Genomic DNA, 17484 nt, shown 5'->3' with positions numbered 1-17484 from the left:
AGAAAACAAAAATAACGACTTTATTCAACAATTCTTCTCCTCCAAATCTGTATTCTGCCATTACGGAGAGTACCAAAACACATTCGCGCTTTCCCGGGAATGTAATCAACGTGATCAGCGTCGTTGGTTACGTTCAGGAGAAAACGCGCGAATGCTTAACATAAACAACAATGATCACGTTCTAGGGAAAGTGGAGGAAGATGTAACTCTGGGAGAAGAATTGTTGAATAAATTGTCGTTTTTGTTTTCTTTACGCAATAAAATTGAAGTTTTAACGATGTCCTGACTACGTTTCTGCGACTGGCAACATTTCAGTTGGATTGCTCTCAATGCAGGATCAGAGAGCTCTCGGATTTCATCAGAATCATCTTAACTCGTGTTCCGAAGATGAACGAAGGTCTTACGGGTTTGGAACGACATGAGGGTGAGTAATCAATAACAGAATTTTCATTTTGGGGTGAAGTAACCCTTTAAGCTGAACCGCACTTGTATACGGGCGAGCGAACGATTCTCAGGTTGTTCGGAGGCCGAGAGCAGCGAGCCGTGTTCAGATTTCGCTCTCTTCTGTGGTTCTTGTGTCTGAAACAAAACCGGCTCGGTGTTTATTTCACATCACGCTTGCAAAATACCCTTCCGTTTTTGTCCAGATACTTGGCAATAAGTTCGTCCGGAGAGATTTTGGTGGTTCAAACAATGGTGAGCCGGCCTTACGATGGTTAACTAGTTTTTAAATGAGCGTTAAAGCTTTTTAACAGGCAATACTGAATGGTTTGTTTACCCAGTTTTTCAACCAAGCCTTTATTTGCATAGAGTGCCTTTTTAAGATCGAGGAAAAGAGTATCTTTCGTCGGAAATTTGCTGGTTTCGCTCGCGAGAAACGCGGTCAGAACGGGACCCGGGGGAAGCCTGACAAAAGAGAAATTCTCCTGATAAACTTGAACGACTTTTCTCCGACTTGTTTGTTTTCTTGGGTTTGGTTTGGAACGAATCCCTCTGAACCATTGTTTGAACTCCCATTGGGTTTGGCCTGGTCGGAGCTACGGTGCAGTTCTCTTTCTGCGGTCGTCCGGTTTTTATTCTCGGCCCGTATAAGCTCGTCTGTCCGATTTGAATGTGCGAATCTCAGTAGATAAATTCGTTGTTTCTCTCTCTCCCCCGACCTTTCTCTTGGGTTTTTAATTTAAACTCCTTCCTCTTTCGGCTGTAGTGCGAAAATCGAAAAACATAGTCTTACAAAAGATGATTTTTCTCGCCGGTGTCGATAGCATAACTTGCGTTCTTTTTCCAGCTGGAAGCTTTCATTGTGGTGAATTTCACTTTCCGTTTCGTTTCATGAAAGAAAATACAACTGCAAAGTGTCCTTTAGTATGCGTCCCTCTACTAAATGGCTCCATCTGATATTGTACATATTATGTACTGTTATGATCCATCTATTATTGAATGGTAGATCTCTTATTTTGTACAAATTTTCTCGTGTACAGATAAAAACCGTTATTAGCCACTTGCAGACAGTTGGTATTTGACAGACTTCTGTAGCTGCGTTAGAATCGTTTAGGATTTGATTTCTAATGTTTTTGTTTTTTTACTATTTGTAATTGAGAACTTTTCTGTCTCTGCATTCAGCTGTCTGATGAGATCCATCATAAAATAGCCTTCATATGTGCTTTTCTCCAAATCTCAAGTGGTATATGTCTATATACAGGAAATAAAGAAAACGTGTTTTATATTTTCATCTTAAAAGAACGTGTTAATTGTATTCTGTGTTGTGCATGTGTGTGTTGACTGACATTTTAGCATTTTAGGATTTTTATTTAACTGTAATTTCAGTGGTAATTCCCATGAAATACTCAAGAACAGAATGGGGGAAACTTTAGGGGAAATGTGAATAATATTAATGAAAAAGTTCAACAACACAAATAATAATAATAGTCTACTAATTGAAGTGTAATGTAACAAAATTACTTTTTTAACATTCAAATTAAAATGAAAACAACATTCAAAATATTAATAAAAGCTATAATACTATCATAAAGGTATTAATATAACACTGCTGTCAAATCCAAACGACTTGTTGAAATGTTAACGATATTGCCTTGAAATAATGACCAATTAAGTTTCGATTATATTCATATTAAATAGTTTTTTCTACCCTTTCACGCCACCTTGTGGTTTACATCGATCATTCTTAAAGGCATAGTTCTCCCAAAAATTAAATGTTTGGTCATCATTACCTTAGATTTGTGTTTCTTAAAACCCCCAAAATGTACTTTCTTATGTGGGAAACTAATTGAGATGTTAGGAACGATGTAAGGGACTTATGATCTCAGTCCAATTCACTTTCATTGTTTTGAATGGCAAACCACATCTCCTTTGTGTTCCACAGAAGAAAATAGGTCGTTTTTTTTTTTTTTTTTTTTTTTCTGAGGGACTGTTTCTTTAAGAGATGGGACCTATCTCTTAATTTAAATGTGAAACATTCCGACTGTTTAAAATAATTGTTTACGTTTTTTTTTTCACTTAAAAAAAATTAATTTGCTGACACAAAACGTTTTTATTTATTTTCAACTTTACATTATTCATATTTCAACGTCAACCTTGCGTGGAAACGTCATCAGGTGCACCCTCTGGCAGCGCGCGCAACGATTTGGGACAGAAATGGCGCGCTTTTCTGAGGTAAGGCGGTTTTACTTCAAGAAGACACATTATTTTCGGTAAGTACGTTTACATTCACAGTTATAGGTGAACTTTAAATCGCTATTTCTCTGTCCGAGTGTAACGACACGACGCTTAATCGAATATTTGAAGGATTGAATGCGAATGCCGAATGATTACCTCAGTTTTTTGGGGCACGTGAGGTGAGGCCGATTTTACACGATCTTATAACTTTTAAAAGTTACTAAAGTGAGAGTAATAACATAAGATAAGGTTTATATCTACAAACAACAAACAACACATACACAAACAAACCTTTCAGTCAGCAAAACTTCCTTTACTTAAAATATTCACTTAAAAGTCCGCCTGAAAATATTCACATAAAAAACAATCAACACATTGATGTTGCAGGTAAACAAAGTAAATATTTCCTCAAGCTGTATGAGATGTTCAATTCATAAACGTTGGATCGCTCGGGTGTCGTTTAATTGCCATATTTTAATTACTATTAAAGTACTTGCTTAAAAAGAACATGTTCCTATTATGGTATTTGATGGTAGGCCTATATAAGAATTATGATTTTTTTTTTTATGCATTTGAAAAAAGTTTCTTCTGCTCACCAAGGTTGCATTTATTTGATCAAAAATGTGGTCAAATTTACGAAATAGCTGTTATCTTTGTATATATATGTTAAAATTAGTGCTGTCAAACGATTAATCGCAATTAATTGTATCCAAAATAAGTTTTTGTTTACATAATATATGTACTATGTTTATTATGTATATATAAATACACACACATGCATGAATATATTTAAGAATTTTATATATATATATCATATAAATTATGTGATATAAAAATACAGCGTGTAAACGAAAACTTTTATTTTGGATGCGATTAATCGTTTGACAGCACAGTGTCACGTGATCCTTTAGAAATCATTCTAAAATGCTGATTTGCGGCTAAATTATTATAAAGTGTTTAGTAGTGATGGGAGAAACGAACCTTTTCGAAGTTTTGAATCATTGTCTTTGTGAAATGACTCACTGCTTCGAAGCGCTCGAAACACAACCAAACATCAAAAGTGTGTAAATGCAACAAAACTCAGGCTAAAACATGCATGAAACAGCTTTGCAGATATTTTATTGATAGTATAATACATTAAATGCAATAAAAATAATAAAATACCATTAAATATGAAGTGTCTGTATTATAACCTATGTGTGTATTTTTTTAAATGTATTATTATTATATTAAAATGCATGGCTTGTTTTGTTTGTTTTTGTTTGTTTTGTTTGTCTGTTTGTATATAGAGGCCAGTAAGAGACAATTAACTACTCATCCTTTTAATTACACAAATGTCTCATTAAAAATGTCTACAAATTATCTGAGATCTGTTAAAAAAAAACCAGCAGTGCTTTGAAAGCGTCCTTCATTACCACATAATGTCTATCTCAGTCTCTTCTCAACCTTTCATCAGCTTGCTTCAAAACAACTTATCATTAATATTATTTTTTATTTTCATGTATTTTTTGCGACTGAGTTACAGCATTGCGAATGCTGTTTTAGTGCAGCTACGAATCATTTAAGCTTAGCAGATGTCTTCTGATATCGTCTGATAACTGTACATGTAGTGTGTGGGTTTAATGTTATGTACTTTAAAAGAAGATTCAACAAAATCGTCAGATAAAAAAAGAGAAAAGGAGGTCTCTGCTCATATGAAATGCATAACATCAGACTGAAAGGAGAAAAAGCCAGAGGAGCGCTTCACTGGGGAATAGACAGCCTCAAGAAAAACGAGTAAAAAAAAGGCCTTCGACTGGAAGAACCATCTTGAAGGAAGCAAATGCATCTGACAAACCCCAGAAGAAGAACACGAGTCCAAGACGGAGACATCCATCTTCAGAGAAACAAGTAATGCATCAGGAACAGATTCAGATGAATACAGTTCAGAGATCAAACATACAGATTACTGCCAAAATGATCTACAAGTAATGCTTTTTCACTGAAAAACTGAGGTGTGTTAGTTCAGATTAATATACAGGGTTAATATGTTTATTTTAATATTGTTTATTTAATATAATTTGATACGTTACCATTTATTTTTCATTTATTTCTGATTCACAAATACCTCTAGTTTGCAGCGAACAGCGATGGGAAAGAAATTTAGTATTTGGCTGGACATTTTACAAATACTTATGGATCTTTTATTAATTTTTTAGACACAGCGATGCTCTTTAGTGACACAAGATGGAGCCAAAACCCTCCAGACTACAAGAACACAGACGCTGTGAAATATTATTACAATATAATAGCCAAGAGCAGAATATAAGAATGATTTCTGAAGATCATGTGACACTGAAGACTGGAGTAATGATGCTGAATATTCAGCTGCGCATCACAGAAATAAATTACAGTTTAATATATATTCATGTAGAAAACAGCTGTTTTAAATTCTAATAATATTTCACATTTTTACTGTAAATTTGATCAAATAAATTCAGCCTTGGTGAGCAGAAGAGGCTTCTTTCATTAAAAAAAAACAGTAATTATTCCAAACTTTTGACTGGTAGTGTATCATTTTGTATAAAAACAAGAAGATAAAATCTTAGCACATGACAGTAAATCACTTGCAGCAAGGATGAACCAATCAATTCAAACACTTCAGAATATTATTATTATTTTAGGTATTATATTTGATTTTAAAGATATTACATTTACTGCACTACTAGTACAACAATCAAATCCTAAATCGGCCAGTTATTTTGTTTTGCTCATATGATGTGAAGAATGTAAGGACTTCACACTAGTAAAGGAAATATATCAGAGTAGTGGATGTTAAAACTTTTTGTTGTTTAATACTGCAATAGACACGGCTTTTTATGGATTTATTTGTGTTTTAACTGTCATTTTGCATTATTGACACACTGTTTTCCTAATTAATGTTGTTCGGTTGCTTTGAAACAGTCTGTTTTGTTTAAAGCGCTATATAAATAAAGGTGACTTGGCTGGTGTTTGTTTGTTTAGTCAAGTATTTCAAGGATGTGTTTGTATGAGAGAAGGGCAGGTAATGTGTGAGGAACCTCTCCAGATAAGCGTTTGTTCATTTAAGACACAAAGCAGGTATTTTGTGTAAAAGCACTTTAGACACAGAGAGAGAGAAAACACTGCGGTTCAGATTCCCTCAGCAGCAGAGACCTGAAGGGATGTCTCCACATTCATTATATGCACATGTAACTTGTGAAAATAATTCCTTTATTATATCTAGCTCAACGTAACTCCTGTTTAGTTCATGTTTCTTAACTATTTCCATGTTCCTTATTAGTATAACCAGGGAAATCTTGCATAAAGCTATTAAATACAAATCTGTTGAATCACCTAGACCTTGTTTCAAAGTAATGCCTTTTGTCGTCTTTTATAACCTTTTTAAACCTTATACCTTTCTTTTCTCCTCAAAATGACTTCTCTTTCTGTCATGTGCTACTAGAAGAATCGTCGCTTTATATGCTGTTGATTGGAAGCAGATGGGTGGATTATAAGTAAATGAACAATTACATTTGGGTTTGTTCCTTTTTTTTTGGTGTTTTAGCTCTTTATAAATATCTTGATAAATATAAACTTCACTATAAACTAAATAATCTTTAAAAATAAAAATTAAACGAGGGTGTGAAAATCAAGGTTATTATTCGATAACTCAATCTGAATTAGAAAAAAATAAAACTAGATATAAAACAAACATTAACTGAACTAAAATAAAATAAACACAGGGAATGATTATTTTGTCATAATTTGCACCAGTGTTATTTTAGCGTCTGTTATATTGATATATTCTGTTTTTAATTATATTTGTGTAATTATATACTATATACTTATATACTTTGTTTTAGTTTATTTGACATGAAAATTGCGTTATCATTTGCACCAGTATTATTTTAGCATGCATCCATGTTATATTAATAAGATTATTTTTTTATATTATTTTTATTTATTTAAAAACTGCTTTCAAATTATAAAAAACTAATATATATAATTTTATAATTTATTTTTTATATTTTAATGCAATTTATTAAGTATTTTCTGTTTTATATGTCTATAGTTTTTTTTTTTTTTTTTTTTTTTTGTTAATGTGAAAAACTGTAAAGAATTCAAAATATTAACAAAAACCAGAATCATAATGATACTAAAATGTGTCCCTGCAGCACAGAAGCAGTCATAAGTAGCACAGGTATATTTGTAGCAACAGACAACAATACATTGTATGGGTCACAATTATACATTTCTCTTTTATGACAAAAATCATTAGGATATTAAGTAAAGATCATGTTCCATGAAGATATTTAGTAAATATTCTACCGTAAATATATCAAAACTTAATTTTTGATTAGTAATATGCATTGCTAATATCTTCATTTGAACAACTTTAAAGATTATTTTCTCAATATTTAGATTTTTTTTGCACCCTCAGATTCCAGATTTTCAAATAGCTGTATCTCAGACAAATATTGTCCTCCTAACAAACCACACATCAATGGAGAGATTATTTATTCAGCTCTCAGATGATGCATAAATCTAAATTTCGAAAAAAATTAACATTTATGACTGGTTTTGTGCTCCAGGGTCACATATAACCCTGGTGCAAATAATGATGAAATTTTCATTTCTGTATAATTGAACCCCATGTCAAGCCTCTGCAGTCAAATCATCACAGTGGATGGCAACAAGCATCAGAGTCCTGTCTGACCAATCAGATTCGAGTAAGATCTTCCAACATATTTCTGATATTGAATATTTAGAAAAAAGCTGGAAGTAACGGCTCTGTTTCTGTCTCAGTGTCTGGTTTTCCCTCTCTCCCCTCATTTCTCACGTCTCTCTGTGACTCATTCTGACACACTCCACATCCGGATGAAAGAGACGGCGTCCCACGGGAAGAGACACGGAGACAGAGCCGAGGAGTGTCTGTATGACTTCGGCCTTTGGTTCAGTTGAGGTTACACAAACGTGCCTCGTCCTCGAGTCTCCGTGACCCAGACCCAGATCACGAGAGCCCCGTATCTCAGGCAGATGAGCTTATCTTGACCTACTTTCTGCTTGCTGCGACGTGCTTATTTGGACCTTGACACTAACACCAGGTCTTTTCAGGTGAATTCAGAGCGAAACGTAGACATTAGTGAGCTCTCCGTGACTCATAAAGTGTTGCAGATATAAGTGTCACGTCATCGTTCAAAACACATTACTTTAGCTTGTCCTGACGTTCAGAAGACACCAGTGTGTAACTAGCATTTCTGTAAATATATGCCCACAAGAAGGAAAAAATACAAGTGAGATCTCAGTAGTGTATTCTAGTCAGGAACAAGGTGGCTTTCCACAAATTAAGGCCTTAAATCAGAGCAGAAATGTTTTAATTCATAAAGTCATGGCAGGGAATGTGCCAATACAAACGTCTAAACATCCTCAAATCAAAATACATTTTGATTTCTCAATCAAAAATCATAAAATAATATGATTTTGTTAATATACAAAATTAACATAAACTGAACTAAAAATATTAATGGATAATTTTATTTAAAATTAATTTGTTATTTTTTAGTGATTTTATGTTTTTGTCATTTTTATGTCTGTATAGTTTTTATGAAGTTTTATTTGATAGTTTTAGTTAAACATAAAGTTCATTTATTTCAGCCAAAGTTGAAGTACTATAATTAAATAAACTAAAACTTAATAAAAACTAATGAATAAAAGACTAATAAATAATACATTTGACAAACCCACACATGAAATTGCCAATATAATAATAATAATAATAATCTTTATTTTCCTTTCCACAAATAAAGGTCTTAAATTAGAGCTTCAAATTTCAAATTCATGGTGTCTTGGCATTCAATTTTCCAGCACAAATATCTAAATATCTTTAAATCATGATGTATTTACTTGAGATGCAAAGTGAGGATATAAAGTCTCGCTTTCTGACAAATTTAACAAAATTTAGTGAGTTTGTGCTTAAAACAAGAACAAATATCTACTGATTTACTGGCAATAAATCCTGTTTTCCCTTTGAATTAAATTGTTTTTCCGAGCCCACTGGCAGATACTTGTTCTTGTTTTACTCATAAACTCACTTCATTTTGATGAAGACGTTATCATATGTCTTAACCTCAAAGCAATAATATTTTGTCCTTACATCAGCGATCAGCAGAAAATATGTCGAACTGAAGCAATTTGGCTTTGCATAATGTCCGATTAGACCTGGCAAGCTTTATGAGTTCACTCATTTAGCTTTCTTTCAGGCTCGTGTCCTTGAATTATTTCCATTTAACCACCTCATTTCATGCACCGTTGCATATTTCAGTAAATAAATTGATATGCCCTGTATTTTAATTTTCAGGATGCCTAGCTCAAGGCCGCGCGTTCATTTAAAACCAAATATTTTGTAGACCTTGGGACTCCCAGCTATCGTCAATCAGAAAGATGGACTTTGAAGGGACTTTCAAAACAACTAAAATGATCAAAGATGGATCAGAAACAGAAAGCGCCCCAATCCTGCAGTTTCCACCAGGAGGCACTCCGTCCGCACCTTTGAGCTCCGCTTTCTCTTTGTGTGTCAACCTGCAGTTCAATTGTCTTGTGAAATCTCCTGCAGTGTTTCAGCCTCTTGAGCCGCACCAATTTCCAGAGCTGTCTATTGCACTTCATGCACACTAAATGTGACGGGAATCTTGGAAGTCTTTGGTGATGCAATGTCCGTTCCCAGAATGCTCCAACTTCCCAGATGCAGTGTACGTTTGAAGTGCATTCCCAGAATATTCAACTTCCCAGAAGTTTTGCACAGGCATCATGGGAGGTAGGTGATGTAATAGGCAGGCAGGCAGTGAGTCAGCTGTAAATTGCTTTATTTATGTCTTGCTGGCTGATTGCTGCGTGATGTATTATGCCTCCATCATTGGTGCCCCCGTCGGTGGAGGTCAGGAGTCTTTATATACCAGATTAGCTTTTGATAGATGACTAAACCAGTGAGTATCAGGCAATCCAGTGTGGTTTGGCTGTGTGTGGGAGTTCAAGGCTTGCTTTAAGAAGGTGTGCTCTTAAATATAAAGCTCCTGAATGGGTTTAACAGACTGGAGCCAGAGGAGAAACTCAAGGTTGTTTGAATAACTATGTATGAAGCACATGCAAGTCTTTCAAAAACCCAAGAGGGTTGAGGTTGTCAACTGTTGGGTGATACCTAAACCCAACACACTGGTCTAAGGAACCCTAAAATGTACTACCCAAGATCAAAGTCTGTTTATAGGCAGGTGAATTCCACAGTAATAAAACAAAGTGGGGGAAGCTCATTTAAGTAATTTTACAAGATTACAGAACAACACAGAAGCAAACTGGAATTGGAGATCAAACTAAAAAACAAAGTTGAATACACAGTTACGCTTGTGTATATACGGTTTATGCTCCCAAGTGCCTCAGAAAAGTCTTTCAAAGATTTGTGATAGCTGGTAGATCCAGTAATTAGTTCTTACTCAGTGGTTAGTTTTTGGGTTTGGTGGATGGATGCGTTAACACTGTTAGCATTTTAAAGGAAACAAGCCTTAAACCTCCAAATAAATATATTATTTAGTTTTTTGTTGTTGTTTCTTCCTGTATAAAACATTATTTACTCAGGATACATTTGCAAAACTACTTAATCCTTATTTTTGATAAAAAAAAAATAAAAAATAAAAATAAATAATTATTCTTAATACAGGAACAAATATCTATCCATGCATCCAACTTATTTTCTCTTTAAATTATTTGTTTTCTTTTTCTCTAGTCTTAAGCAAAAACTCAATTTTGATATGTTTTCAGAAACCAAGACTTAATATCAAGGCTAAGACTTAAACATATCTTGATTTAATAAAGTTTAGCTATTTGCACTGGAAAAGGCAAATACAATATATATAAATGCAAGCTTGATTCTACAAAAAATTCCAAATTTTTCTCAGAATTTGGACTTTTTTATTATTTCAGTTCTGTTTAAATCTCACAATTGCAAATCACAAATACGTAATTGTGATTTTGTCGTGCAATTTTGACTTTTTTCTGCATTATTTCATTTGCATCTTGCAATTCATAAAAAAAAAATCTGTTTCCATCTTGCAATTAAAAAAAAAAAATCTTGTAAAGAATAAAAAATGAATAGGTATTTCTGACTTTTTCACACAATTCTGACTTTTTCTTGATGTTGCAAGTTTAGATCTCGCAATTCTGACTTTGTTTTTCTCAGAAATCTGAGTATACATATTGCAATAGTTTTTTTCCCACCACCAAATAAAAAAAATCTAATTGTTACATTATCCCTAACACTTAAAAATAAGACAAACTGGTTTCTGCCGTGTTGGTCTTTGATGCTGCAGTGAACCCTTCTTTATGGAAGTTTGATGAATGCGTTCGGCTGGAGGTTAGAGAATAGTGAGGCGTTCAGCTTAACGAGGTGAAGTTGGGTCAGGACTAGGTGAGCTGAGGAATGAGCAAAGCACTAAAGCCTCTGCTGTCTCTTCATCAGTAATCCAATCATCAGGAGGAGGTCAGAACAGCTGTCTTGAAGGAGCGAGAGAGAGCGTTGAGTTCAGTCAGATCAATGCTTCATGACACGGCTCTGCAATCTTTCTCACAAGTCTTTTATGACGTACTTCATAAATCTATGATGAAGTAAATAAATAATGCAGCAGCTCTTATGTTTTGTCAGTGTACCGTGTGTGATACGGATCCTAACAGAAAGCATTCCAGTCGTCTGCAGCTACCTTCTTTTTGCAAAACTAACAAATATTTAGCACTATAAGAAGATGCATGCAATGGCTAAACTTCGAAAACTCTGATGAAATGTTTCTTGTGTACATGCTTAAAAATAGAGGTTCATTGTTGGCAATCTTTAAACCTTTAAATTGCATAAAATTTTATTGTAGTGTAAAAAGGTTCATTAGATAGTAATTTTAAGAATTGTTGACTTTGAATAACGTAAAATAATGATTTTTGCATAACTTAACATGCATTTTTAAAGAGTAATGCCTTTTTTTTAAGAATTATGAAGTCAAAAATTTAAATTCTATCAGTTTTTTTTTTACACACCAGGGTTCCTGTGGGTCATAAAAAGTCTTGCTCTTTCACAAAATAATACTTAATAAATGTGTTAAATCAGAGAATAGATATTCTTACATTCATGCACCCAAATAAATCTCTTCCTCATTATTTTTGTTATGATTTCCAGTACAAATATCTAACAGCCTTACATCAGGATACATATACAAAAATCCCTCAGTGTTTTGTACCCTGGAACTCACTCATGCTGTTATGGTTTCATTTTCATGACTGCTTTTCTTTCTGCTTAGAGGATATACAGTATTTGAACACTTGAGACGCACTTAAAATGTCTGAATTGCACTGCATTAGATACTAAACCAAGATCAAACAGGCTGTCTCTTAATTTTATTCCGAAGAATCTAACAAGACAAAAACGTGTTTTTGATGTGTAAAAAAATACAAATAATACACTAACGTACAAATTATGCTTTTAATGTGATCCAAACTTTAAAAGTACATTAAAACAGAAACAATAATATGTGCGTCACTCTTGAAACATGGAATTTTGAATCGTGAAGTGACGGTTTCGGACAGTAATCGATTTAAAATGCTTAGAATCGAATGAATCGAGATTTCTATAGCGATTCAGTGCTTTCAAAATGATAAATGTGTTTTAACAATCTTGTTGAGCCGAATGTAGGAAGGAAACTGTTAAAATATCCACAGCGTTAACAACAAGCTTGAAATAAGAGCACGATCAAGGTTTATCTGATAATCAGATGCATGAAAGTAGCGTTCGTTGCTATAGAAACAGACATCGGGCGTGTTTTCTTTCAGAATCATCATTTGCTGATGGAGAGGAAAAGTTAAATACTATAGCATTTTATTTTATGAAAATGAGAAAGAAGTTTTCACCCTGAAAGAGAAGTGATCTCGAGCTCATAGACGTGCCAGGCTATATCTGCAGCTAAACTGAATAAAAAGCAGAATGAACTGATGAAACGCTAAGACAATAAGCACAATAAATCAATAAAATGTATATATGATGCAGTGCTGATTGACATATCATTTATTACATTACAGAAACTATAAAGTATATGTCTACCTTATTCTGTGCAGAAAATTTAAATTATTATTTGTAGTATATAAAACAATCATTAAATGACATTAGTAAAAAATGATTGATTACAAATTATTATTAATTGTCCAGCTGTGTTTTTGATTTCTTGTAGCAAATTCAAAGTAAGAGATAAGAAAAGCATTCCTTGTAAATATATATATATATATAATACATACATAAAATTATTGTATTTGACATTTCTGTCACTTCTGAAATGATGGCTACACCCCTGGTGTGACAAAATGTTAGCATATAAATAATACTTTTAAAGTTCTTTTTTAAAATCTTGGCTTACATAATTTGCCCCTAACCAAGCATTTAAAGATTTAGGGGAAGCATTTAAATAATCCTGTGAATGCACTTAAAGAATGCAGAATCGTGAATCGGAAAATGTGAATCAAATCTAATCGAATTAAATTGTTCTTGATTCGAATCGAAACCGTGAATTGAATCGATTCACTGTCTACCCAAAGATTCACAGCCCTAGAAATTAGAGGGTGAGATGGCGAGGATTTGGGAAAAGAAGCAATAAATACTATTAAACTCCTGGAAACTCGTGACCAACCGGCAGAACAGAACATAAACCTGCGTATGGCTTCAAATGTACAAGTATGTATGTATATATACACAAACACTAACTGGCCACTTTATTAGGTCCACCTTGCTAGTACTGGGTTGGACCCCCTTTCTGTCTTCAGAACTGCCTTAATTCTTCGTGGCATAGATTCAACAAGGTGCTGGAAACATTCCTCAGAGATTCTGGTCCATATTGACATGATAGCATCACGCAGTTGCTGCAGATTTGTCGGCTGCACATCCATGATGTGAATCTCCCATTCCACCGCACCCCAAAGCTGCTCTATTGGATTGAGATCTGGTGACTGTGGAGGCCATCTGAGTAAAGTGAACTCATTGCCATGTTCAAGAAACCAGTCTGAGATGATCTGAGCTTTGTGACATGGTGCATTATCCTGCTGGAAGTAGCCATCAGAAGATGGTACACTGTAGTCATAAAGAGATGGACATGGTCAGCAACAATACTCAGGTAGACTGTGGTGTTTAAACGATGCTCAATTAGTACTAAGGGGCCCAAAGTGTGCCAAGAAAATATCCCCCGCACCATTACACCACCAGCACCAGCCTGAACCGTTGAGACAAGGCAGAATAGATCCATGCTTTCATGTTCTTTACGTCAAATGAATTGAAATTCTGACTCTACCATCTGAATGTTGCAGCAGAAATCCAGACTCATCAGACCAGGCAATGTTTTTCTAATCTTCTATTGTCCAGGTTTGGTGAGCCTGTGTGAATTGTAGCCTCCGTTTCCTGTTCTTAGCTGACAGGAGCAGCACCTGGTGTGGTCTTCTGCTGCTGGAGCCCATCTGCTTCAGGGTTCGACGTGTTGTGTGTTCAGAGATGGTATTCTGCATACCTTGGTTGTAACGAGTGGTTATTTGAGTTCCTGTTGCCTTTCTATCATCTCTAACCATTCTGCCCATTCTCCTCTGACCTCTGACATCAACAAGGCATTTTGTCCTCACAACTGCCGCTCACTGGATATTTTCTCTTTTTCAGACCATTCTCTGTAAACCCTTGTGATGACTGTGTGTGAAAATCCCAGTAGATCAGCAGTTTTTGAAATACTCAGACCAGCCCGTCTGGCACCAACAACCATTCCACGTTCAAAGTCATAAAATGATCATTAATCATAAAATGGTGTGTTCATATACATATATATATATATACATTTTGTAAAACTGAGATTTATACATGATCTGGAAGCTGAATAAATCATCTCTCCATTGATGTATGGTTTGATTATGATACTGAGATACAACTATTTGAAAATCTGGAATCTGAGGGAGCAAAAAAATCTAAATATTGAGAAAATCATCTTTAAAGTTGTTCAGATGAAGTCCTAGCAATGCATATTACTAATCAAAAAGTTAAGTTTTGATATGTTTACAGTAAGGAAATTTACTAAATATCTTCATGTAACATGATCTTTCCTTAATATCCTAATGATTTTTTGTCATAAAAGAGAACAAATGTATAATGTGACCCATACAATGTATTGTTGTCTATTGCTACAAATACACCTGTGCTACTGATGACTGCTTCTGTGCTGCAGGGACACATATGATAAAGAAGAAGCCTCAGCAGTGTTTATGGGTTCACGGCGAGTCGTTTCAGGCCATCAATGTATTACAGGGTGAGGTTCAGGTTAGTGTGAGTACAGGATCAAGCGGGATTCCCGCGCTCACAGCTGGATTACGCCCTAAAACCACCCACTGATCCTCAAGCACACTAATAAGTTTGATTCGAAGTGGATGAAGAACTAATCGCGATCTGCGCTGTTCCCCGTATCTGCTGGATTACTGGATATTATCGGCAGAACGGAAGTTAACCTCAGAAAACCTTCACTGCCCTCACAATCTACTATCGCTTACAGCACAACCGGATTCTTATTACATTTATTCCCAGGAATCTCACGGGGCAACAATACGCATTTCTGACGTTTCCTTGAATGTATTTTAAAATGCACAAAAAATGGCCAGGAAAATATTTGTAAATTATGTTGCCTATACATAATGCAAAATATATTTATATAAATTTAAATATTTAGAAACATTTTTCACGATATTTGTAACTTTTTTTAAATAATACAATAATATATATATATATAATTGTATTTTATTAAATAAATAGAAATACAATTATACAAGTATTTTTATTTTAAAAAATTTAAATATATAAAAATACAAAACATTACAAATACAAAAAAGTGTGTGGTTATAATATATATATATATTACTACATATATATATATATATATATATATATTTGTATTATAAAAAAAAAAAATAATAAAAGTTTAAAATATATAAAAATAAAAAAAACAAATACAAAAAATACACAAAAAGTATCTACATATATATATATATATATATATATATATAATATAATATATATATATATATATATATATATATTATTTGTATTATTAAAAAAATAATAAAAGTTTAAAATATATAAAAATAAATAAAAATTACAAATACAAAAAATATAAATACAAAAAAAATATGTGTGTGTGTGTGTGTGTGTGTGTGTATATATATATATATATATATATATATATATATACATATATATTATTTCAGCAAAAAAGTTGCAAGCATGATGGAGGCTGCATGGACACATTAGTATATTTCATTATGTATTTTGATTAACATTACTTGCATATTTAATTTAAAAAAAAGATTTAGGCATTGTAAATTACTTCTAAATAATCCGTTCATGTACAAATGATATTAAAGAAAATAAACATTTTATTTATAAACAAACAAACAAAAAACTTATTTGCAGTCAGTCAGTCAGTATGCTTCAAATAAATTTCAGTAAAAAAAAGAAAAAAAAACCATAGTGCGATCAGGTATTAAATGGTATTGTGCATGTGTTCAGGTGGATGCAGAACAGCAGTCTGAGGCGGCATGAGTCATTTTTCTCAGAGTCATGTCAGGACACGGATGTCATCAGCGAGGCGTGCACCCTTGACACGGCATCCAGCTCAGGTAATCAGGTAAACCAGGGGTCACGCAGGGGTCAGCAGAACAAATAAGCAGATTTTCTCCATGCATTAAAGCCGATAGATCTCCAAACGAACGCACATGTCTCTCCCGGGATCCTCCGCCTCTGCTGGAAATGCGTCACGGTTCTGCAAAGTAACCTCTGGGCATGTGGGAGGATTCGGGAAGAGCTGCCAGCTCCGCGTCTCGATCACAGCATCATGCCGCTTGCATTAGAGGAGCTGCTTCATTCCTGGTGGAGCAGATGAATGCGGTGTCTTTGAATAGATGCTAAAGAGCTCCCAGAGGGAGACCCAGCAGCATCTGACGCTGCAAATGTAGGACTTTACATAACTCTGAATATGTCACATCTAAACCAGTTCATATCTGCCGGATGTTGCTTGTGGCAGAAAAGCAGCGTTGAAATTAGACATTAGACACTTCGAGAGATGCAGAAAACTTGATGCGTTCCAGTTGTGCCCTGCAGAAATTTGGTTAATGTAACTGAAATGATTATTATTAATAGGATGAGTTAATTAAATGTAATTAAATTATAAAAAAAATAACTAATTAACACAATATGTAACAGTTAAATATAAATTTAATTGTAAAATTAAATAACTTTATTCATAATATAATTAAATAAAAAATTAAATATAAAATGTTTATAATTATTTTTATGGCTATTTAAACAATATGTTAATTATTTTATATATACAAAACAGTACTGGTCAGAAGTTCTGCTCATCAGTTATTTGATCGAAAATAAAATAAAAAAATGTACAATTTAAAGTAATTGTTTTCTGTTTCAGTGTATTGTAAAATGTAATTTGTAAAAGGTAATTGATTTCTGTGACCAAAGCTTGAATTTTCAGCATCATTACTCCAGTCAAACATTTCTTAATGTTGAAAATGATTTTTGGTGCTTAATATTTTTGTGGATATTCTTTAATATATTCATCAAGGACGCATTAAATTGATCAAAAGTGACAGTAAAGACATGTATAATGTTATAAAAGATTTCTATTTCAAATAAATGCTGTTCTTTTGAACTTTCTATTCATCTGTGAATCCTGAAAAATAAAATGCATCACAGTTTCC

Source organism: Cyprinus carpio, chromosome B20, assembly GCF_018340385.1.
Source record: "Cyprinus carpio isolate SPL01 chromosome B20, ASM1834038v1, whole genome shotgun sequence".
Classification (NCBI taxonomy): Eukaryota; Metazoa; Chordata; class Actinopteri; order Cypriniformes; family Cyprinidae; genus Cyprinus; species Cyprinus carpio.
This window is presented reverse-complemented; position numbering follows the sequence as displayed.